Here is a 22,733-nt window from a genome sequence, read left to right as displayed (position 1 = left end):
ATCCGGCGTTGCCGTGAGCTGTGGTGTAGGTTGCAGACGTGGTTCGGATCCCGCATTGCTGTGGCTCTGGCGTAGGCCAGTGGCTGCAGCTCCAATTCGACCCCTAGCCTGGGAACCTCCATATGCCGCAGGAGCGGCCCAAAGAAATAGCAAAAAGACATTAAAATAAAATAAAATAAAATAAAATAAAATAAAATATAAAATTAGTAGTGATGGAGATAGCAGAGTGCACAGTGGAAAAGTCCTGAACCCATAAAATAATCATGGTGCATAGAAACAAACAACAGATTGGCAGTTGCCTAAGATTGGAAATTAAGGGAAAGGAGGAGAGGTTGGTTAAAGGCTACATATTTCCAATTATAAGATGAATATGTTCTGGGGATGTAATGTATGGCATGATAACTACAGTTAACAATACTATACTGTATACATGAAAGTTGCTAAGAGAGTAGATCCTAGACCTTCTCACCACCAAAAAGAAGAGAAAAGAAAAGAAATGTCATGTGGGGCCTAAAAAAGATACAAAAAAAAATATATTAACTCTGTGAAGTGATGGATGTGTTAACTAATATTGTCTTAATTATTTCACAGTCTGTCGGTATATCAGATTTTCATGTTGTACATCTGTTTTTTGTTTTGTTTTGTTTTGTTTTTGTCTTTTAGGGCTGCACCCATAGCATATGGAGGTTCCCAGGTTAGGGGTCTAATCAGAGCTACTGCTGCTGGCCTACGCCACAGCCACAGCAATATGGGATTCAAGCCAAGTCCACAACATACATCACAACTCACTGCAACGCCAGATCCTTAACCCACTGAGTAGGGCCAGGGTTCAAACCCACGTGCTCATGGATCCTAGTTGGGTTCATTACCCCTCAAGTTGGGTTCATTACCCCTCAAGTTGTACATCTTAAACTTACACAAAGCTGTATATGTCAATTTTATCTCAATAAACTTGGAGAAAAAAAAAAGTCCTGTTGCCAAGCTGTTTTCCAATTAACTTTAATAGAAATATGTTTGAGCTAAATTTTTCTTAAAATTTTTTAAGTTAAATATCGTAGTGAACAAAGTTCTCGTCACGGTGCAGCAGAAACAAGTCCTGCTACGAACCATGAGGTTTCCGGTTAAGGATCTGGCATTGCCTTGAGCTGTGGTGTAGGTTGAAGACATGGCTTGGATCTGGCATTGCTGTGGCTATGGCATAGGCTGGAAGCTGAAGCTCGATTAGACCCTTGGCCTGGGAACCTCAATATGCCATGGGTGTGGCCCTAAAAAAACAAAAAAAAAAATAATAAAAAAAACATAGTGAAAATGTTCCTGCTTTATAATGTTAAACTGGCCTTTTTTTTTTTTTTTTTTTTGGTCTTGCCTATGGCATGTAGAAAGAAGTTCCTTGGCCAAGGATTGAATCTATACTGCAGCGGTGATAACGTTGAATCCTTAACAACTAGGTCACTGGGGAACTCCCCAAATGGTATTTTAATAAACTTATTTGGAAAAAAGCAAATGTACTTTATTACTTTAATTTTTATTGAAGTATATTTTATTTACAATGTATTTTCTGATATACAGCAAAGTGATTCAGTCTTATACATACATATATATAATTTCACATTCTTCTCCATTATGGCTTATTACAAGATACTGAATCCTGTTTCCTGTGCTATACAGTAGGATCTTGCTGTTTATTTTTATTTATAGTAGTTTGCATCTGTTAATCCCAAACTCCTAATTTATCCCCTCTCCCCTGCTTTTTGTCTTTGGTAATGGTAAGTTTGTTTTCTATATCTGTAAGTCTGTTTCTCTTTTGTAAATAAGTTCATTTGTACCATATTTTAGATTCCACATATAAGTTATGTCATATGATATTTGTCTTTCTCTGTCTGATTTACTTCCCTATGATAATGATAATCTCTAGGTCCATCCATGTTGCTGCAAATGGCATTATTTCAATTTTTATGGCTGAGTAGTATTCCATTGTGTATATGTACCACATCTTCTTTATCCATTCCTCTGTCTGTAGACATTTAGGTCGCTTCCATGTCTTGATTATTGTAAACAGTGCTGCAACGAACACTGAGGTGTGTGTTTCTTTTCAAATTAGAGTTTTTGTCTTTTCCAGATATTTGTGCAGAAGTGGGACTGCTGGATCATATGATAATTCTATTTTTAGTTTTTTAAGTTTTTTAAACTCGATATTGTTTTTCATAATGGCTGCACCAACTGCACCCTCTCCAGCATTTATTATTTGTAAATTTTGGGGGGTTGGGGGCCACACCCGTGGCATATGGAGGTTCCTAGGCTAGGGGTTGAATCAGAGCTGTAGCTGCTGGCCTACACCACAGCCACAGCAACTTGGGATCTGAGCCATGTCTGTGACCTACACCAGAGTTCACGGCAATGTCGGATCCTCAATCCACTGAGCGAGGTCAGGAATCAAACCTGTGTCTTCATGGTTGGTAGTCAGATTCTTTAACTGCTGAGCCACCCCCAGGAACTTCTGTAAATTTTGAAATGATGGCCATTCTGAATGGCATGAGGTGATACTTCACTGCAGGTTTGAGTCACATTTCACTAATAATTAGTGATGCTGAGTATCTTTTCATGTGTCTATTGACCATCTGTATGTATTTAGAGAAATGCCTATTTAGGTCTCCTGCTCTTTTTTTGATGGGGTTGTTTGTATTTTTATTATTGAGTCGTATGAGCCGGTAAATGCATTTTTATAGTTAATATATAATTGTGCCTACAGATATCAGAGACTAGCAAAGAAGGATAGTTAATTCTGGAATATGCTGACTTTCATAAAGTAGGTTAAAACAGAATGTTCTTAGGCATTTTCCTGGTATTTTCCTGTCCCTTTTGAAACAGAATGTTCTCAGGCATTTTCCTGGTGCTTTGCTGCTAAAATATAAATGGTTATGTGTAACTGTTAATGGCAGACTATCATTGTTGAAAATTATTTTTATATGCACAAGTTGTGATAGAAACGAGAGCGGACTGAAAACATACTTTTGTGTTTTGGTTTTACTCTGACTAGAGAGGAAAGACAACTTAAATTGCCTTCTATATCATCTTACCACTGCAAAACAGGAAGTGAAGTCAGGCAATAAACTGCTTCCTGTCCTCTTGAGAAGGGAAACAAATGTACAAATATTCGTAGCCTTCAGTCTCTTACCACTCACTCCATCCTTTGTACAGTCTTGGTTTAGCATTAGTAAAATGTTGTGTCATTCCCCTCTTCTTAACCTTGGGTGTATGTTAAAAGCACTAGGAAAGCTTTTAAAATAAACTTTATATCCAGGTCCCACCCCAATTTTCTGATTTATTTGATGTGGGTGTGCTTTGGGCATTTATATATATATATATATATATATATATATATATATATATATTTTTTTTTTTTTTTTTTTTTTTTTTTGTCTTTTTGCTATTTCTTTGGGCTGCTCCCATGGCATATGAAGGTTCCCAGGCTAGGGGTCCAATCGGAGCTGTAGCCATTGGCCTACGCCAGAGCCACAGCAATGCGGGATCCGAACCGCGTCTGCAACCTACACCACAGCTCACGGCAACGCCGGATCGTTAACCCACTGAGCAAGGGCAGGGACCGAACCCGCAACCTCATGGTTCCTAGTCGGATTCGTTAACCAGTGCGCCACGACGGGAACTCCGACATTTATATTTTAGAAGGGCATCCTAAGTAACAGATGTTCTCAGGCATTTTCCTGGTGCTTTGCTGCTAAAATATAAACGGTTATGTGTAACTGTTAATGGCAGACTATCATTGTTGAAAATTATTTTTATATGGACAAGTTGTGATAGAAACAAGAATGGACTAAAAACATACTTTTGTGTTTTGGTTTTACTCTGACTAGAGAGGAAAGACAACTTAAATTGCCTAAGGAACTCTAAGGAACCGACAGCAAACTATTAGGCAAACAGAATCTGAGCATTTGAGTTTGTTTTCATGGCACTCTGCTATCAGTCTCCAACCTAGCTTGCCAGTGTATGGACAGCTTAAACGGCTTTCCATGTCTTCTATACACTCCTTGTACTTCCCCTCTTCTATTTGTTTTCCATGTATTCCAAATTTCCTTCTAATACTTTTTTTTTTCTTTTTAGGGCTGCACCCCCAGTATATAGAGGTTCCCAGACTAGGGGTCAAATTGGAGCTACAACTGCTGGCCTACACCACAGCCAGAGAAACTCGGGAACTGAGCCATGTCTGCAAACTATTCTGCAGCTCACGGCAAGGCCGGATCCTTAACCCACTGAGCAAATGAATGAGGCCAGGGATCAAACCCGTAACCTCATGGTTACTAGTGGGATTCATTTCTGCGGCGCCATGATGGGCACTCCACATTTTTTTTTTAATGATCAAATTCATGCCCATTTTTCAAGACTTGGCTCAGGTTTTGTCTCCCCCATGAAGCCTTCCCTGACCATTCTTGACTGGAGGCCTTGTTCCCTCTTCTGAACTCACACAGCAGTTATTGCCTAGAATCTCACCTGAACAACGAATCCATCATGTACCGCTTCGTGTCATCTTTTCTATTGCTGTGACAAATGACTGTTCTTTGCTTTATGTTTCACCTCTTTGGGAGCTTCTGGTGTTCTTTTGTATCCTTGGCAAATACCTAGCACAGGAAGTCACTAGGTATTTGCCCCTTTCTTCCATCCCCACTTCTGCAGGTGTGGTTTGGCCCTTCCTCTCTGCTGGCGCCTTGCTCTGGTCCTAGTGGGCCTTCCTACCAACAGACACCCTCTGCCTCTTTAAATCGGGTCAACACATCAGTAGCCTACATGGCTAATGGCCAGTAAAACTGATTGTGCCTGTACTCTGCTCACCCTTGCTCTCTCCCTATTTTATGATCCAGCTGATCCTTTGGCTCTATTTCCCTCTCTGACTGCTCACTCTCCTACTCCCCATTCTGTCAGGACCTGATGACAGAATCAGTTCCTCGGGTTTTGACTGCTTGTGTTCTCTAAGATGTTAGAGTACAACATACTCTCTGGATCTTCCTGTCCCTATTCCTTCAGGTAAACACATCTCCTGGCCAGGCTCTTGACCAGCTGACATAAATTATCCTGCCGATCCTCCATGCTGGTCTGATGTGTCAAGATTACTGTCAAAGAGAACAGACACTTTCTACAATGTCTTTAGGATTCTCACCCTTTAAAAGAAACCTGATTGTATTGTCCACATGATTAAAAGCTTCTTTTGGTCTCTCACTGCCTATATAATAAAGAATAAACTTGAGTTGTCCAATATGGGAGTTATTAAAATTCAAATAAAAAATTTAGTGCCTCTGCTATGCCATATTTCAAATGCTGGATAGCTAACATGTGGCTAGTGGTTATCATATTGGACAACATAAATATAGAACATTTTCATTATTGCAGGAAGTTCTGTTGGACAGTGCTCATCTTAATACCTTAGTGTAGTTCATATGGCCTTTTATAATCTCATCTCAACATTTTGCTCTAGCTTAAGTTTTGGCTGCTACTTAGATTTCAGCCCCACCAGCTTTCTCAGTGTTCCCAGTCACTCAGTGCCCTTTCACAACTCCATGCCTTCAAACTTGCTTTTCCTGCATCCTGAAATCCCCTTTGACTTCTCTGGCAAACTCCTATTTTTCCTTTTAAGATCCAACTCAAACATCACATTCCTTGTGAAGTTCCTTGACTTTTTCAAACACAATAATTTCTTCTCCAGTGCTCTCCTGGCTTATTGAACCTACCTCTGTTTCCCTTATCACTATATTTTGTTCTGATTTGCTTATACATCTGTCTATACTCTTCAATGGGGGATCCAGATCGCTCTACAGATCTACCCTAACAATTACCCTGAAACTATTTGCTCCATGCCTTTTTTTTTTCTTTTTTCTTTTTTTGCTATTTCTTGGGCCGCTCCTTCGGCATATGGAGGTTCCCAGGCTAGGGGTCAAATCGGAGCTGTAGCCACTAGCCTACGCCAGAGCCACAGCAACGCGGGATCCGAGCCGCGTCTGCAACCTACACCACAGCTCATGGCAATGCCGGATCGCTAACCCACTGAGCAAGGGCAGGGACCGAACCCGCGACCTCATGGTTCCTAGTCGGATTCGTTAACCACTGCGCCATGAAGGGAACTCCTTTTTTTGGTTTTTAGGGCTACACCTGCTGCATATGGAAGTTCCCTGGTTAGAGGTCGAATCAGAGCTACAGCTGCCAGCCTATGCTATAGCTACAGTAATGAGAGATCTGCACCACATCTGAAACATACACCACAGCTCACAACAATGCCGGATCCTTTAACCCACTGAGTGAGGCCAGGGATCCAACCGACATCCTCATGTATACTAGTCTGGTTCTTTACTGCTGAACCACAGTGGGAACTTCCTCGATGTCCTTTCAATATCGAGTAATTTTTTTGTGTGCTTATTATTTGTGTGCTTGCCATATTTGAAAAGATCCTGGTGTTTTGGGAGCAGTCCTTCCCTTTTATTGTAAAACTAGAATGACTACCCATCTTCCAGGTTGAAGGTTCAGTTTTCTTCTAAGTAATTTTGATTGATCTTGAGAGGGATGTGGTAGGAGGAGTTGACAAGGTCAAAAACAGAGGGACTGTATGTAGGAAATGGTTTAGATGTGCTCAGGTTCTAGTTGTTCCATAAAGTTGTGTATTTTGGAGAAGAGTAGGGAGGGAATATGAGGAAAACAAAAACAGCTCATGGAAAGGATATTGTGGAATTGTGTTTGACTATTTCCAGGCTAAGGACAAAAGCAATGATGAGAAGAAGTTTTTTGTGTGTGTCTTTTTAGGGCCACAGGGGCAGCATATGGAGGTTCCCAAGCTAGAGGTTGAATTGGAGCTGTAGCTGCCCGCCTACCGCCACAGCACCTCAGGATCCCAGCAGCCTTTTCGACCTATACCACAGCTTACGGCAACGCCAGATCCTTAACCCACTGAGCAAGACCAGGGATCGAACCCACGTCTTTATTGGTACTAGTCAGGTTCGTTAACCACTGAGCCACGATGGGAAACTCTGAGAAGAGTTTTTAATTACCGTTTTGCAAAAATGTACATTTTTTTTCCTCCTGGGATTTGATGAGATTTTTTTAGAAATTCTGGTGACTTGAATTAAATACTCCTGACCAAGAAATTAAAATATCATTTAGTTTCCCCTCTGTATAACCACATAACATCTCTCCAAAAGGATTACTCTTTTCTGCGAGGGCCGTAAATCACAATGGCAGAGTCCAAGAGACCTTCTCAGATCACTATCGCTTGGTTGCAGCCCCAATCTTACAGTCAATCATCGCTCCTTGGGCGCCCCGACCACGCCTATTGCTTAGACCACGCCCACCAACTATCTCTCCCTCCCACCTCATGGCTCCGCCCCAGGCCTAGCAAAGAAATATTTTCATTGGTGGAGAAGTTGTTCTGGTCCCGCCCCAGGGAACGGCGATAGGCCGAGCCGACGTGGGGCGGTCGTGGTTGGCTGCCTAGGGACGGGTTCCTCTTCGTGCCTGTCAGAGTAGCTGGCGGCAGTGGCGGCTCTCGGGGCTGGGTTGTCAGTCAGTGAGCGGAGGGGGAAGATGGCTCGCTGGGACCCATTCTGCTAGGAGGAAGGGGGGAAGGTGGTGCTGCTTACCCGGGAGAAAGCGGAGCAGCCTTCGTCGCTGTCGCTGCGAGCCAGACAAGTCGAGGTTCTGGAGGTGGAGCTTGAGGAGCCGCTCTGGTGAGTCCAGCCGAGCGAACCACGCCGGGCCCTCGGGGCGGCCGGAGACCGATAACTTTTTTTTGTCAGGGAGGAGCCGGGACGAGGCGGCCGCGGGGAGGGGACCGGGACTTTGTTCCCGGGGCGGCGGCTTCGTTGGGGGTAACGGCTCCAGCGCGAGGCGCCGAGGGTGAGCTCGAGAGCGTCAGGGGAGTCCAGGGGTCGGGGGGGGGCGGGACCGGGTGGTGGGCTGCGGCCGGCGGCTGCTGGCCCTGAAGTTGGGCGCAGTCAGCCTGCTGCCTGGGCGGCGGCAGCTTTGTGCGCGCGGACTCGGGTCTTTCTCTTTCTCCGGAGAGGAGCCGTCCAATCTCCGGGCGTGACCTGGGCGCCACCTCGTCGGCTCTACCGGCCGCCCCTCGGCTGCGTCGGCCTGGGGTGGGACCCCCTCACCTTTACCCATCTGAGGCTGATGCTCCGGGCTGACCTTTCCCACCTCTCCCACCCCTTCTTGCACCTCTGTCCCACTCTAGCGAGGCTGCCGCTATCCGACCAGTCTAATAGCCAAATGGTCACTGTCACCCCCCCTCGTCTTTGAGAGCAGCGTTCGCCTCGGCTCCCCCCCCCCCCGCCCCGCCCCGACAGAGAGATTTAGAAAGCAGCCAAGATTCCTTCCTTGGTTATTGACCCAGGAGATCTCTTATTCAGCCCTTGCCCTCTTCTTACTAGGAGTTAGTTCTCTCCCGAGGCTGATTCTAACCTACTCGAGAATCGGGGTTTTGTCCGAAAATTGCTGCGTTGAAAGACTCAAAGTTTTCATGCTCTGGCAAAACTAGGTTTCCGCCTTTCGATGTGCACATGTGTGCCGTGTACCCTCAAAGTTGAGACGTTCATGAAAATTAAAAATTATGCCAGTAGTGGTTTCGTACTGCACAGAATCGGTTCTCTGATAAATAAACGATCACACACCCGGCAGCCGCTCGGCTCTTCAGGTAGGGGGAGTTTGTTCCGCTGGCAGCTACTACTTATCTCAGAGACCGTACTACCGGCTGTAGAGCCAAGCTGTTCTTTGGCAAATTATTTGTCCTTTGGGTCACACAATAGTTTTTGGAGCAGGTATGCCACCTCTTTGGTTCTTGTAACAGTTTACGGTTTGAAATTTTCAGCTTTTAAAGCCTTATCTGCGTAAATATTTGTGTAACCTTGAGTCAGTGCGATAGTCCCGGGAGGCTTGTTTTCCATAAGAACATTCTCCTAAGATCACCCCCACCCCCAACTCCTCCCTCGGCCCCCAGTTTCTAAGCATTTTTTCTTTAGGCTAATACATTTTAAGGTTCATATGATGAATAATAGTTCAAAGCACCATATTTTTGAAGTGCAGGCAAGAAAGAAAAGAAATTTTTTAGGATCTGCTTGGTTGGCCAATAGTGCTTCATAGTTATTCTAGTAATTCATTTCGACAGAGTGGCAAGGAAGAAAACTATCACCTGTTTTAGAAAATAAATTCTGGATTTGGCTTATTTACTATAGTTATTACCATAGAGGGATTATAAACTCTCTTAGTTATCAGCATTAACAGTATCTGGATATCGACATCCAGATGAGGCACTTGCTAGGTCAGTGTGTTATCCCTGCTGTGCTTCCCTTTTCTGTTGTATTCCTATTTTATGAAATCTGCTCTTGGTTGCATTTTTAGAGCAGTGTTGTTTTGACAGTTGGAGTTTAAATATATCGTGTAGTCAACTGTTTTATTCAGGATCCTGTTGACTGATATTTATTTTATAATGAGTATTAAGAAATCTTTTTAAAATGTTAGTATCAGGACCATTTTGTGGACATCGAATTTACATTTTGTAAGTAATTGAAATTATGTCAAATTTGCGCTATGCCAGGCTGAATAGGTACTAGGGATATAGAAATAATGTTATAGCTCTTGTCATAAGGAATTTACTGTGTAATGTGTAAGACAGATAAGTAACAATTATAAGACCTGTGATAAGTGTGAATAGAGATATGTCTAGTGTAGTAAGGGAGCAGAGTAGGAGATGACTAACCCAGCTTGCATGTATTTAAAGTCAGGAGCACAGGAATTCCTGTCATGGCTCAGCAGTTAACGAACCTGACTAGCATCCATGAGGACGCAGGTTCGATCCCTGGCCTTACTCGGTGGGTTAAGGATTCGGTATTGCCATGAGCTGTGGTGTAGGTTGGAGATTCGGCTTGGATCCTATGTTGCTGTGGCTGTGGTGTAGGCCAGCAGCTTGTAGCTCCAATTCCACCCCTAGCCTGGGAACTTCCATATGCCATGAGTGTGGCCCTAAAAGCCAAAAAAAATAAAAAAATGAAAATAAAAATAAAGTCAGGAGTACATAGTAGAGCTTTAAAAGTGTAAGAAAAGGGGTGTATATACATGTATGCCAAGTCATTTTGCTGTATAGGAGAAGATGGCACAATACTGTAAATCAACCATACTTTAATAAAGTATAAACATGAAAAACACACACAATAAAGTATGGTATAATTTTGCCAAGTACAGGAGGTAAGTGAATAACTTCCTAAGAGTAGAATGTAATAAGTGAGAAAGCAAGGAAGCATGAGAAACCTGGCAGTTTAGAGAAGTCATTGTCGGTGACAGTCCAAAGTCAGTAATGTTGACATGACTCGAATGCAGGGGTTAGATAGGCAGAAATGGTGGAAGATGAGAAAAATGAGGGTGGTAGAAGGCAAGACTAGGGCAGTATATCCTTGGGTAAGGGGATTGCATTGAAAGTGATGAATAAGAAACTATTTAATGGATTTGTATTTTGGATCTTCACTTTGGCAGTGAGGAACGAGATTTGACTTGGTTCCATTGATTGGACATGAGGAACACATAGATGGAGGGAAGATGATAAATTCTATTTTGGATTTTTTGAATTTGAGGAAGCCATGGAACATACATTCAGGTGAAGATATAGATAGTTGTTTGGATCTAGGATGTGGAATTTTTAAAGGAAATCAGGAATAGAGGGAAGGTTGGGGGTTGAATGGAAGAAGCTATATTGAATTGGGTATGTTGAAATGACTCAGACTGGGGAAGCCTTTATCATAATTAAAGCAGCAGTCAGAGAATATATGGATAAAAAGCAGATAGTAGAAGAATAGTGTGAAGAAGAAGAGTAGTAGTTAGAAGCATTAGAAAAATTTCAAGAGGATGCCAAGGGTGGAGAAATTTTCAAATGGAGGGGGAAATTTTTTGAATGCTTAAAGGAGGTTTCAAGTAATGAGAGTACTATGAACACCAGTGAATTTGTCCATAGGTGACTTTAACAAGTACAGGTTTAGTTGAGTGCTGGTTTAGAAACTAGTCTTCAGAAGATTGAGAAAGAATGGATGATAATGAGGTAGACATGCTTGAGGGAGTCATTTTGAGAAAAAATGACAGCTGTAGAGCAGTGATTCTCTCTCTTATCTACAAATTTACAGTCATCTGGGAGAGATTTTAAGAATCTTGATTTCAAGAGGAAACTCCCATACTAATTTGGGGGATAGGGCAGGAACCAGGCATCAGTATTTATTTCAACAGCTTTATTTAAGTATAATTGGCATATAATAAACTATACTTTTTTTGTCTTTTAGTCTTTTTATGGCCACACTCTCAGCATATGGAGGTTCCCAGGCTAGGGATCTAGTCAGAGCTATAGCTGCTGGCTGATGCCAGAGCCACAGCAACAGCAATGCAGGATCCTAGCCTCATCTGTGACCTCTGCTACAGCTCATGGCAACCCTGGATCCTTAACCCACTGAGCAAGGCCAGGGATTGAATCCATGTCCTCATGGATGCTAGTTGGATTCGGTAACTGCTGAGCCACATGGGAACTCCTAACTATACATATTTAAAGTGTGTGGTTTAATGTTTGACATATGTTTATACTCATTAAACCATCAAAATAATGAATATCTCCATCACCTCCAAAAGTGTGTGGTTTAATGTTTGACATATGTTTATACTCACTAAAGCATCAAAATAGTAAATATCTCCATCACCTCCAAAAGTTCCCTAGTGCCCTCTTGTAATCTCTCCCTCTCATCCCCGGAAACCACTGATCTACTTTTTGTTACTATACCTTAGTTGTATAGGTATTTTAAAGATCCTTGGGTAATTCCAGTGTGCAGACATAGTCGAAAACTGCTGCAGAAGGATATGGGTTGAAGGAATATTATGCTTGTTTTTTTACATGCATAAGGAAAGTGAGAAGTAAGAGATTAGCAAAGATGAGATACTTAGTGGAACTAAGACCCTGGGGAGACAAAAGTAGATGGGATTCAGAGCTTTGACCAGTTAAAAAGGAAGACAATTCTGGAATCAACATCTCAAATAAAATATGATATTAAAGATAGGTGTATATATATATATATATTCACACACACATATTTATTATCAGCATCAGAGTTGCCATTATGTAGTATCAAGATCAGCTCTCTGAAGTGTTCAAAACCAATTTTCATCGCAATATGATGAAAATGGATGCTTTTTAGGAAAACTTCTCAAATGGAGCCTGAGATCCCTGGCACCACCATGTAATGCTTTGTCATTTTTTTTTTTTTTTTTTTTTGGTCTTTTTAGGGCCACGTCTGTGGCATATGGAGATTCCTAGGCTGGGGGTCAGATGGGAGCTGTGGCTGCCAGCCTACACCACAGCCACAGCAACTCAGGATCTTAGCCACATCTGCAGCCTACACCACAGCCACAGCAACTCAGGATCTTAGCCACATCTGCGGCCTACACCACAGCTCACGGCAATACCGGATCCTTAACCCACTAAGTGAGGCCAGGGATCGAACCTGCGTCCTAATGGATACTAGTTGGGTTCATTAACTGCTGAGTCACTAAGGGAACTCTGCTTTGTCTTTTTTTTTGGAGGGGAGCAGATGGAATTAACAGTTTGATTCTTGCTTATGCTGAGAGCCAAGTACTGCCAGAATCTGTTTGGTCCTCTCAGAGTTAGGCTGCATATCTGCACTGTGGAAAGAAGACATTTAACATTTAAAAATCTCCTGTTTAAACCTTGTTTGTTCAGAAGAAATCCTGCTTGCTTGCCCTTTGGATGTATACCTTTTAAAACATTGGAGGAGAAAATCTTTCTTCTGTCTCCCACATGAGACAGAGATGAGCTGTGTGATTAGAAATTTTCAGAAGCCCGTACTTTCCGTCCTGAGAAAAGTAATACCTATATTCCACGCTTCCTTTCCACTTTTTTTTTTTTTAATTTTAAACTTTTAGCTCAATGTTTGGATATATGTGAATGCTGAACCCTGCTGGTTTGAGGTGCAGGGTTTTTTCCTCACCCTCCCCCTTTTTTTGTCTGTTTAGGGCCGTACTTGAAGCACATGGACGTTCCCAGGCTAGGGATGGAATGCCGGCCTATGCCACAACCATAGCCACAGCAACATCAGATCCGAGCCCTGTCTGTGACCTACACCACAGCTCACGGCAATGCCGGATCCTTTAACCCACTGAGCAAGGTCAGGGATTGAACCTGCATCCTCATGGATACTAGTCAGATTCTTAACCTACTCAGCTACAACAGCAACTCCCTGTTCCTCACTTAATTCTTAACTTTATCAGGGGGCTCAAAGCAAATAATTAATACCTAAATATTATTTGACCTTGTATTTGATCATAAGTAAAGGTGGAGTGAAAAACTTATCTGATTGTTTCCTAGAGTTCTGAAAATTCCTTTCATTGTGATTAAAGTATAATAGTATGATCAGATCTAGAGAGGGTAGGCATGCCTAGTTTTGGTGCAGCCTAAAAGAGTGGGAATATCAGTGTTGACATGATTTTGAATACTATTGTTACTATGGTCAATGCGATATTGTAAATGTTGTGTATTTTCTTAATTATTAAGAAAATAATGCATAATGATTGTAAGATACATAATGATTATAAGATATTTGGAAGATTCAGGAATGTGTAAATGATAACATTTATAGTGCCTCTACCCAGAGATAATTATTATTAACACTTTGATGACTATCCTTATAGGTTCTTTTAAATCAGATTTACTCTTTTTTTTTAACCAAAAGTGTCCATATTGTACAACTCTTTTTGTTGTGCATGCTGTTTTGTTTCTAGCTTATTTTCACTTAATTGAGTGAATGGTTACTTGAGTCAATAAAATATTATTCTTTTACATAATATCATTTTAAATGTGTGGCTAATATTCCAGCATGTGGATTTATCATCATTTATTTAACCAATGCTTCAGTTGTTGAAAATTTAAACTCTTCTCAGTAATTTTGAAAGAATAGTTTAGTAGTTAGCTTCTTGATGGATTAATCATTGCACATATCTTTATTTCCTTAAGACAAATTCTGAAGTCAACAGGTATGCATATTTTAATTATTTTTGATTGATATTAATAGATTACTTTCCAAAAAGTTTTAATTAATATTAATTTTTTGAGTTTGCTTGTGGTGCAGTGGGTTAAGGATCCAGTGTTGTTAACTGCAGTGGCTTGGGTCATTGCTATGGCTTGGGTTACTGGCTCAGGAACATCCCACAAGCTGTTGGTGTGACCAAAAAACAATTATTTTTATTAATTGTGCTTGAGAATGCCAGCATCCTCTCCATACTGAAAAACTGTCATTTCGATAAGAAAAGTTGTATCTTCTAGACATTTTTTTGTTTCATTATTAATGATATTAAATGTACTTTCTTGTAAATTATCTGTTAATGTCCTTTGTTTATTATGACATTGGACATTTAAAAAAACTGAGTTATAAGAGCTCTTTGTATATAAAACTATTACACCTTGGTCAAATTACATTGCAAATAATTTCTTCAGTTTGTCATTTGCATCCTAATTTTGTTTTTGGTATGCGTTTTTTCTTTTTAAACAGATTTTTAGGGAGTTCCATTGAGGCTCAGCAGTAATGAACCTGACTAGTATTCATGAGAATTTGGGTTCCATCCCTGGCTTTGCTCAGTGGGTTAAGGATCCGGTGTTGCCATGAGCTGTCATGCAGGTCACAGACGTGGTTCAAATCCCGTGTTGCTGTGGCTGTGGCGTAGGCCAGCAGCTACAGCTCCAATTGAACCCCTAGCCTGGGAACTTCCATATGTTGTGGTTGTGGCCCTAAAAAGACAAAAGACAAAATAAAACAAAAAAACCCACAGATTTTTAACATTCAGTATAGTTAAATCTATCAAATTTTTCTTTCATGATATCTGCCTGCCTAGAAGGCCTTCCTGCATTCCCAAAGTATGTAGGTATTCACCTCTACTTCCTTATATTACGTTCAGAGTTTTAAAAAAACCTTTACATCTTTAATCTGTTTGGCATGTACTTTAAGGTAGAGTGGCAGGTCAATTATTTTAATACCGTTTACTGAACAATTATCTTTTCCCAGAGGTTTTAAATACTTTTTTTTTTTTGTCTTTTTACCTTTTTCTAGGGCTGCACTCGAGGCACATGGAGGTTCCCAGGCTAGGGGTCTAATCGGAGCTGTTGCCACCAGCCTACACCACAGCCACAGCAACGAGGGATCTGGGCCACGTCTTCAACCTACACCACAGCTCATGGCAACACCGGATCCTTAACCCACTGGAGGGAGGCCAGGGATCCAACCCGCAACCTCATGGTTCCTAGTTGGATTGGTTTACCACTGAGCCACGATGGGAACTCCTAAATACCTTCTTTATTGTATGCCAATTCATGATTTTTTTTCCTAGGTTTTTTTTTTTTTTTTTTTTTTTTTTTTGTCTTTTGTCTTTTTAGGGTTGCACCTGTGGTATGTGGAGTTTCTAGGGGTTGAGTCAGAGCTGTAGCCACAGGCCTATACCACAGCCACAGCAATGCAGGATCTGAGCTGTGTCTGTGACACGGCAACAGCGGATCCTTAACCCACTGAGTGAGGCCAGGGATCAAACTCTCATCCTCATGGATACTAGTTGGGTTCTTTAACACTGAGCCACGATGGGAACACCTTTTTCTAAGTTTTCTATACTGCTTCATTGGATTATGTTCTTTGCTCTAGTAATTCCAAACAATTCTGATTATTGTAACTTTTTTTTTTTTAACGGCCACACCCGGGACATATCAAAGTTCCTGGGCCAACAGTTGACTCTGAGCTGCAGTTGTAGGCAACACTGGATTGTTTAACCTACTTCACCAGGCTGGGCTGGTACAGGGATCAAACCCAAACCTCTGCAGCAACCTGAGATGCTGCAGTTGGATCCTAAACCAGCTGTGCCACAGCGGGAGCTCCTATTGTAACTTTTTAGTGTATTTCACTAATTATGTTGTGTGAATTCCTATTATCTATTTAAAAACATTGTCAGCATTTCTCATATATTTCTTTTTTTCAGATTACCTTTAATTCAGTTAAGATCCTAAACGAACCCAATTGTTATTTCCAAATTAATTTTTTAGAGATAACTGTGATATCTTTACAATATTTTCATCTTTTCTTCAAGTCATCTTTATGACTCAGTGTTTTAGAGTTTTCTTCGTGTGGTTCTGCCTATTTTTAAAGTTGATTTTTGGTATCTTAAAACTTGTGGTTGCTTTTCCGTGTGGACTATTTTTTACATTTTTTTAAAAGAGGGTAGCATCTGGAGTTGCTGTTGTGGCTCGGTGGTAACGAACCCAACTGATTTCCATGAGGATATGGATTCAACCCCTGGCTTTGCTCAGTGGGTTAAGGATCTGGCATTGCTGTGAGCTGTGGTGTAAGTCTCAGACATGGCTTGGATCCCACATTGCTGTGGCTGTGGCCTAGGCAGGCAGCTGCAGCTCCAATTTGACCCTTAGCCTGGGAACTTCTGTTTTCTAAATGGTCATGTTACAAAATTCGTAATAGTTTTTATTGGATTTTGAAATAAAGCAGTCACAGCATTTGTAATTAGTCATAATTTTGTTTTCTTGGCAATATTTAATATATTTTTTAAACTACATTGATCAGAACATCTAGATGAATGCTAAATTATAGTAGTGAATAGTGAGCATTTTTGACTCATTTCTCATTTGAATGAGAATACCTTTAGGATTTCACAGTAGTGTATTTTTTTTTATTTCTGCCATACCCCACAGCATGTGGAAGTTCCCAGGCCAGGGATCAAACCCGTGCCACAGCAGTGACCTGAGCCACTTCAGTGACAATGCCAGATCCTTAATCCACTGCTCTATCAGGGAATTCCTATGTATTCTTTTTGACATTTTTTTTCAGTATGTCAATGAAATAGTTTCCTATTTCCCCTTTTTTGGAATTGAGATTAAATTGGAAAAAGATATTAAATTTGATCACATACTCTTGCAGTGTATATTGAGATGATTATATGGTTTTTCTTCTTTTACCTTGGTTGGTGAATTATATTAGAAGATTTTCTAGTAGATTTCACCAATTTTAAAGGCAACTTGGAAATACCTCTTTAAAATCTAGATTTGATTGTCATGTAAGATCTTTAGTGTTCTTTTATATTACCCTTTTCAGGTTTTGATTTCTGAATATCCTAGCTTTGTAAAACAGAAAAAATTAAAAGTGTTCCATCTTTTTATATGCTCTAGCAATCTCTTCCTTGAAAGTCTGAAATAGTTGAGCTGTACTAATGTCTAGGTCTTTTTGGACTGAATAAACTTTGTTAAGATTTCAATATATGCTACTTTCTAAGTACTTTGCATAATTAATATTTCATTTATCTGTGCACAACTTTGCAAGATAAGTATTTTTATTCTTATTCTACAGATAAAGAAACCGAAAAAAAACCCACTGTACACTTTAACAGGCAAATTGTATTAAAACTGTTAAGATAAAAAGAAAGAAACTGAAATGCAGAGTTCTCCCGTGGCTTAGCTTGTTAAGGATCCTTTCACTTTGGTGGTTCAGGGCACTGCTGTGGTATGGGTTTGATCACATGCCTAGGAACTTCTGCTAGTGGTAGAGTTTAAACTCAATTCCTGTCTGATGCCATAACTCATGTTTTTAAATCAATACTCTAATTGTTTTTTCCTTTTGGCTTCTTAAAATTTTTTTAGGGCCACACCCACGGCATATGGAAATTCCCAGGCTAGGGGTCGATTTGGAGCTGCAGCTGCTGGCCTATGCCACAGTCACAGCAACGCCAGATCTGAGCTGCATCTGCAAACTACACCGCAGCTTGCGGCAACACCATATCCTTAACCCCCTGAGTGAGGCCAGGGATTGAACCCTCATCCTCATGGGTGCTAGTCAGGTTCTTAACCCACTGAGCCACAATAGGAACTCCTCTAATTTTTTCTTAATTAGGACTCTTCTCTTATGCTCTGTTACTGAGAAGTGAACTTAATTATTTTATTAATTTATTTTATTTTGTTTTTTCTTCATTGCCCAATTAGTTTTAGTTTTTGGTAACCCTGTCATAATTATTACTGATCTGCTCTGTGTTGCTATCATATGTTCTGCTGTTTTAACAAATACAGCCCAGTATTGTTATGCTAGACAATACCAGAATGGGAACAGGGTGATATTTGTTTAAAGCACTTTATATAATTCACATTTTAATTTATTGTGTGTTCAAGATCAAGTTGCAGTCCTGAATCCTGTTTGTGCCTTGTAAAGAATGTTAAGTGCAATGCATATAAAAGATCAAGGAGCTTTGGAAATAGTATTTTTCCATTCTAGTTTAAATATTTGTCATTGTTGAAGCTTGCATCAGGATAGCCTTTTAGTAGTAACTGTTAAATGATATTTGTTTGGTGTGTGCTTTCTTGAACAAAGAGTCTTTTGATTAGCAGATGAACATTAGTTGCTTTCTCATATAAATACATAAGCATTCATTCATGTATTTGCACTAGAACTAATGAAAACATGATGTATGAGTTCTTGACCTGTACAATGAAAATTATTTGAGATTTCAGCTGTTGGAAGATCTGCATTTACTCTTTTATAGAGGAATGTACAGGGTTGGAAATTTAAGAGAAAAATGTAAATCTTAAAGTGCTTAAGTTGGGCAAGCAATTATAAACTCTCTGTCTTTGAGCGCCTGTGAGTTTTTTTCCCCATTTAAATGTAAGTAACATTGAGTTAATTCAATTCGGGTTTTGGTTCTAATCAACATACAAGACTATACTCACTCCCCACCTCCAGCTAGTGCAGGGTATAAAAATCTGCCAGTGTGACCTGGCACATATATACCCTTTTGATTTAATTTCAAAGTTCCTATTGATTTGTTAATCCATAGATATTATTGTGGTAGACAGAGTTACAACATAGTCTCTAAAGCAGTGCACACTTTAGTGGTTTAGAAGGAGAGCCTATTTTGTAAAATTGTGAAACTTCGAGTGGGTCTGAATAAAAGAATGGAGAGAAAGGTGAAAGTATTTTAAAAGTACGGAAGGAGAAATGTGCAAATTGAAAAGACTATTAGAGAAGAACAGAAAATTAGAAGAATGGGTTACGTGGGTGATAGAAGCAGAATATTGAAGTCAGTGAAGTCTTAGAGTTTCAGAAAGGAAGATGCTTGAGGCAAGGTTAAAGAATGAGTATTGCGAGAGAACCAATAGAATTGTTATTTTTAGGGTCGTGAGTTTATGATGAGAACCAAATATATACTGTAAAGGGGGTTTAAGGATCAAATTGGTGGTGAGATTGGAGGCAGTGGCAGTAAATTAGGCTACTAAATCAGAAAGTTAATCAGTGAAGAATAAGAATGAAAATAACTGGAGGGCATTAGAATCTAATGAAGCTTCTTGCCCACCCCATCCTGAAATGCATTTTGTCCAATTGAATGAAACAGAAATTGTCCACTTGAAAATATTTTGTTAGTGATAATTGGAGCTATCGTTATTGAGCATTGGTGTTATGACAGTGCTTTATTTGTATCATTTTTAATTCTCAATTCCTGTAATGTAGATGTTATCATCTACTTTTTACAGTGGAGAAAACTGATAAAGTTTAACTTGGTGGAAAGAGGGCATGAGTTTTTTGGACTCTTTTCATTATGTCATGTTGTGTCCTTGAGCTGTGTTAAAAAACTTACGGAAGCGGTGGTTGTAAAAGGAATATAAGGTATGGTTCCTCTCCTTATGGAAAGGAGCGGAAGAGAAATTTTAGTTATGTTTGCTGTATTTTGTGTTAACCATGTTTTCTATTTGAAATGTTTTATAAAAGGATTCGTTCCAATAAGCTGTTCTACCTTATGTATAACATTTTATTTGGAGATGAAGTGGTTCTTTTTATCCATGATAATGATAGGCTGCGAGGAAAGGAAGGACAGCCCAAGAAAGATGATGTCAAGAAAAGTTAGAGTAAAACTTATTCTTTTCTCTGTGAGAGCCATGAAAATTGTATTGTGCTGGTCACAAGATGGTAATCAGGACAGATATTTTTCATGACACCAGATTATAAAGCTCCAGAGTTTATTGTAATATAATACGATTTATTTAGTTTGGATCCATCAGTCAGGAATTTGGTTATTGGTGAAAGAGTCCAAATAGATGTTTAATTTTCTGTTATAAAAGCAAATCCTTTCTTCAGAAACAATGCATAATTGAAAAGAAATACTTAAACTACTTTAGGGATTAAACATTCTTACAGGACTTTCAAATACTTTGAGAGAACCAAGGTAAAAATTTTTGCTGTATTAATTTTAATTTCATATTCGGCTACAAAAAGAAAAAGAAAAAAGAAAATAAAGGACATAATTTAGCTGCAAAGCAACATCTAAGTTACATTTCATTATACTAGTATAAGACTTAATGTCATCACAGACTTTAAAAAATAATATTTTTTTGGTATCCAAAATGTGTTTATTGGGATTGTTTACCATTCATTTTGATTCGGGGTGCTTCTAGTGCTGCTTCCACCTGAAGAAGCATCCTTCTGTAAGCCTTGCTTTTCCTCTTGTAGGCTGGCAGAGGAACAGTAGAGCAGCCAGCACACAAAACTAATGTTTGTGAATGGCTAAAGACCGTCATGATTTTATAGCACCCTGGGCATTTCACATCCATGAAGTAGGAATTGGGGCTCTGCACCAGGCGCTTCTTCTTGTGTTTCCTTTTCTCTTCTGGAGAGGGATGAAGGAGATTCTTTGCGAGAGCCACATTCTCTTAGGATGTTGTCACCGGCGGAAAGGCTAAAAAACAATTTTATGGAGTTCCCATTGTGGCTTAGCGGTAATGAACCCAACTAGTATCCATGAGGGTGCAGTTCCATCCCTGGTCCAGCTTAGTGGGTTAAGGATCTGGTGTTGCCGTGAACTGTGGTGTAGGTTGCAGATGTGGCTCAGATCCTGTGTTGCTGTGGCTATGGGGTAGGCCAGCAGCTGCAGCTCCAATTCATCCCCTAGCCTGGGAACTTCCATATGCCGCACATGCAGCCCTAAAAAGAAAAAAAAAATTTTATAGTTCAGCTACTGCTAAAACAAATTGACTGTTAACCCAGTTAGTATGAATCAAGATGATCTTATTGAACTGTTTATTTCTGCTTTGGTTACTGTAAGTTTTTTAAATCAAGAAAAATGATTATATTAAGAGCCACTGAGTTTCAAATTGAGACAAATCAAATAGAATTTTTTAGTATAGTCAAGATCTGTTGCTTTTATTATTATGGTTCTATTAGTACATATTACCACCAATTAATTGTGTTTATTTGCACTTTCTTATCGTACCCTCTTTTGTACCCCCCCCTTTCTAATTAAACATCTGAACCTCTCTTGGCAGACATCATTAATGGTTGAAGTCGCATCCCAGTTTTCGAAAGGGCAGTGACTCACCCTAAGACATCAACTCAACCCTGAGTCACTTGGAGTTTGGATCTGTTAACATTTCTCTCTTTTTTGTCTCCAACATTAGAGAGGGAAAACTACCTCTTCAGAATAATAATAAAAACCCTCAAAAAACCATGAAGGAAATTAAGTAGAGCTGTGCATTGGAAAGTATATTTCTATATGTTGTAATTTTGGAGAAAGAGGAAGGAAGGGTGAATGATAGCAAAATGACTGCAGGATAATATTTACATTGGGCCTTCTTTCAGATTCCTCCTCATTTTCCTCATAGCATTTGTTTTATTATTTTATTTTATTTGCTTATACCCTGATTTGCCTTGATTTGTTTCAAACGGGATTAAAGGTCACTTTTGCTATTTTAGATTTATGTGTTTCCTTTAATAGACTGTGAATCCAAATCAGGGACTATGTCATATTCAGTTTTGTACATCTAGCATCTAGGATGTAATAGACATTTAATAGTTTACAGAATAAATGGATGATATTTAAGCACCTCTAATACAAGAAAAGAGAGATTAATTGCTGCAATCCTAGTTTATTGTATGCATCTTTGATGGGGTTAATGGGCTGAATTGTATCTCCTCCCTCACCTCGCATTTGTGGTTTTTTTTTTTTTAATTTTTTTTTCTTTTTCTAGGGCCACATGTGGAGGTTCCCAGGCTAGGGTTCTAATGGGCGCTGTTGCCACTGGCCTATACCACAGCCACAGCAACTCGGGATCCAAGCCGAGTCTGCAACCTACACCACAGCTCACGGCCACTGAGCGAGGCCAGGGATCGAACCCGAAAACCTCATGGTTCCTAGTCAGATTTGTTAATCACTGAGCCACAACGGGAACGCCTCACCCTGCATTTGTATGTTGAAGTCCTAATTCCCAGTGCTTTACAATGTAACTGTTTTTGGAGAGAGGGTCTTTGTAGAGGTGATTAAGTTAAAATGAGGTAATTAGGGTGGGTCCTAATCCAATGTGACCAAAGTCTTTATAAGAGGAAATTTGGGAGTTCCCTTGTGTCCGTAGCAGGTCAAGGATCTGGTGTTGTCACTGTCATGGCTCATTGTTATTGCTGTGGTGTGGGTTTGATCCCTCTCCTGGATCAAACATGCCATGGGCACAGCCAAAAAACAGAACAGAACAACAACAACAAAACAAACAAACAAAAAAATGAAAGAGGAGGAAACCTGAATATGGTTTGACAGATGAACGATAATGTAAAGGGAGAAGATGGCTGCAAACCAAGGAGAAAGACCTGGAACAGATCCTTTCCTTAATGGCTCCCAGCAGGAATCAA

General features: G+C 40.1%; 1 protein-coding gene and 1 pseudogene across 3 annotated transcripts in view; one reads left to right on the top strand and one right to left on the bottom strand.

Annotated features, from left to right (window-relative positions):
• The window catches only part of FAM126A (family with sequence similarity 126 member A), a 92,586-nt gene continuing 77,357 nt past the window's right edge, over positions 7,505-22,733 (top strand). For 2 of the 3 annotated variants that reach the window (XM_003357473.4, XM_005656687.3), the window contains exon 1: positions 7,505-7,721. The gene's annotated coding sequence lies outside the window, so the exon portion shown is untranslated. Of the gene's footprint in view, positions 7,722-7,797; positions 7,891-22,733 lie in introns of those variants that run through there. The other variant, XM_013989579.2, reaches the window with a different exon arrangement.
• Positions 20,509-20,917, bottom strand: LOC100620741 (annotated as a pseudogene).

Source organism: Sus scrofa, chromosome 9, assembly GCF_000003025.6.
Source record: "Sus scrofa isolate TJ Tabasco breed Duroc chromosome 9, Sscrofa11.1, whole genome shotgun sequence".
Lineage (NCBI taxonomy): Eukaryota > Metazoa > Chordata > Mammalia > Artiodactyla > Suidae > Sus > Sus scrofa.
This window is presented reverse-complemented; position numbering and strand designations above follow the sequence as displayed.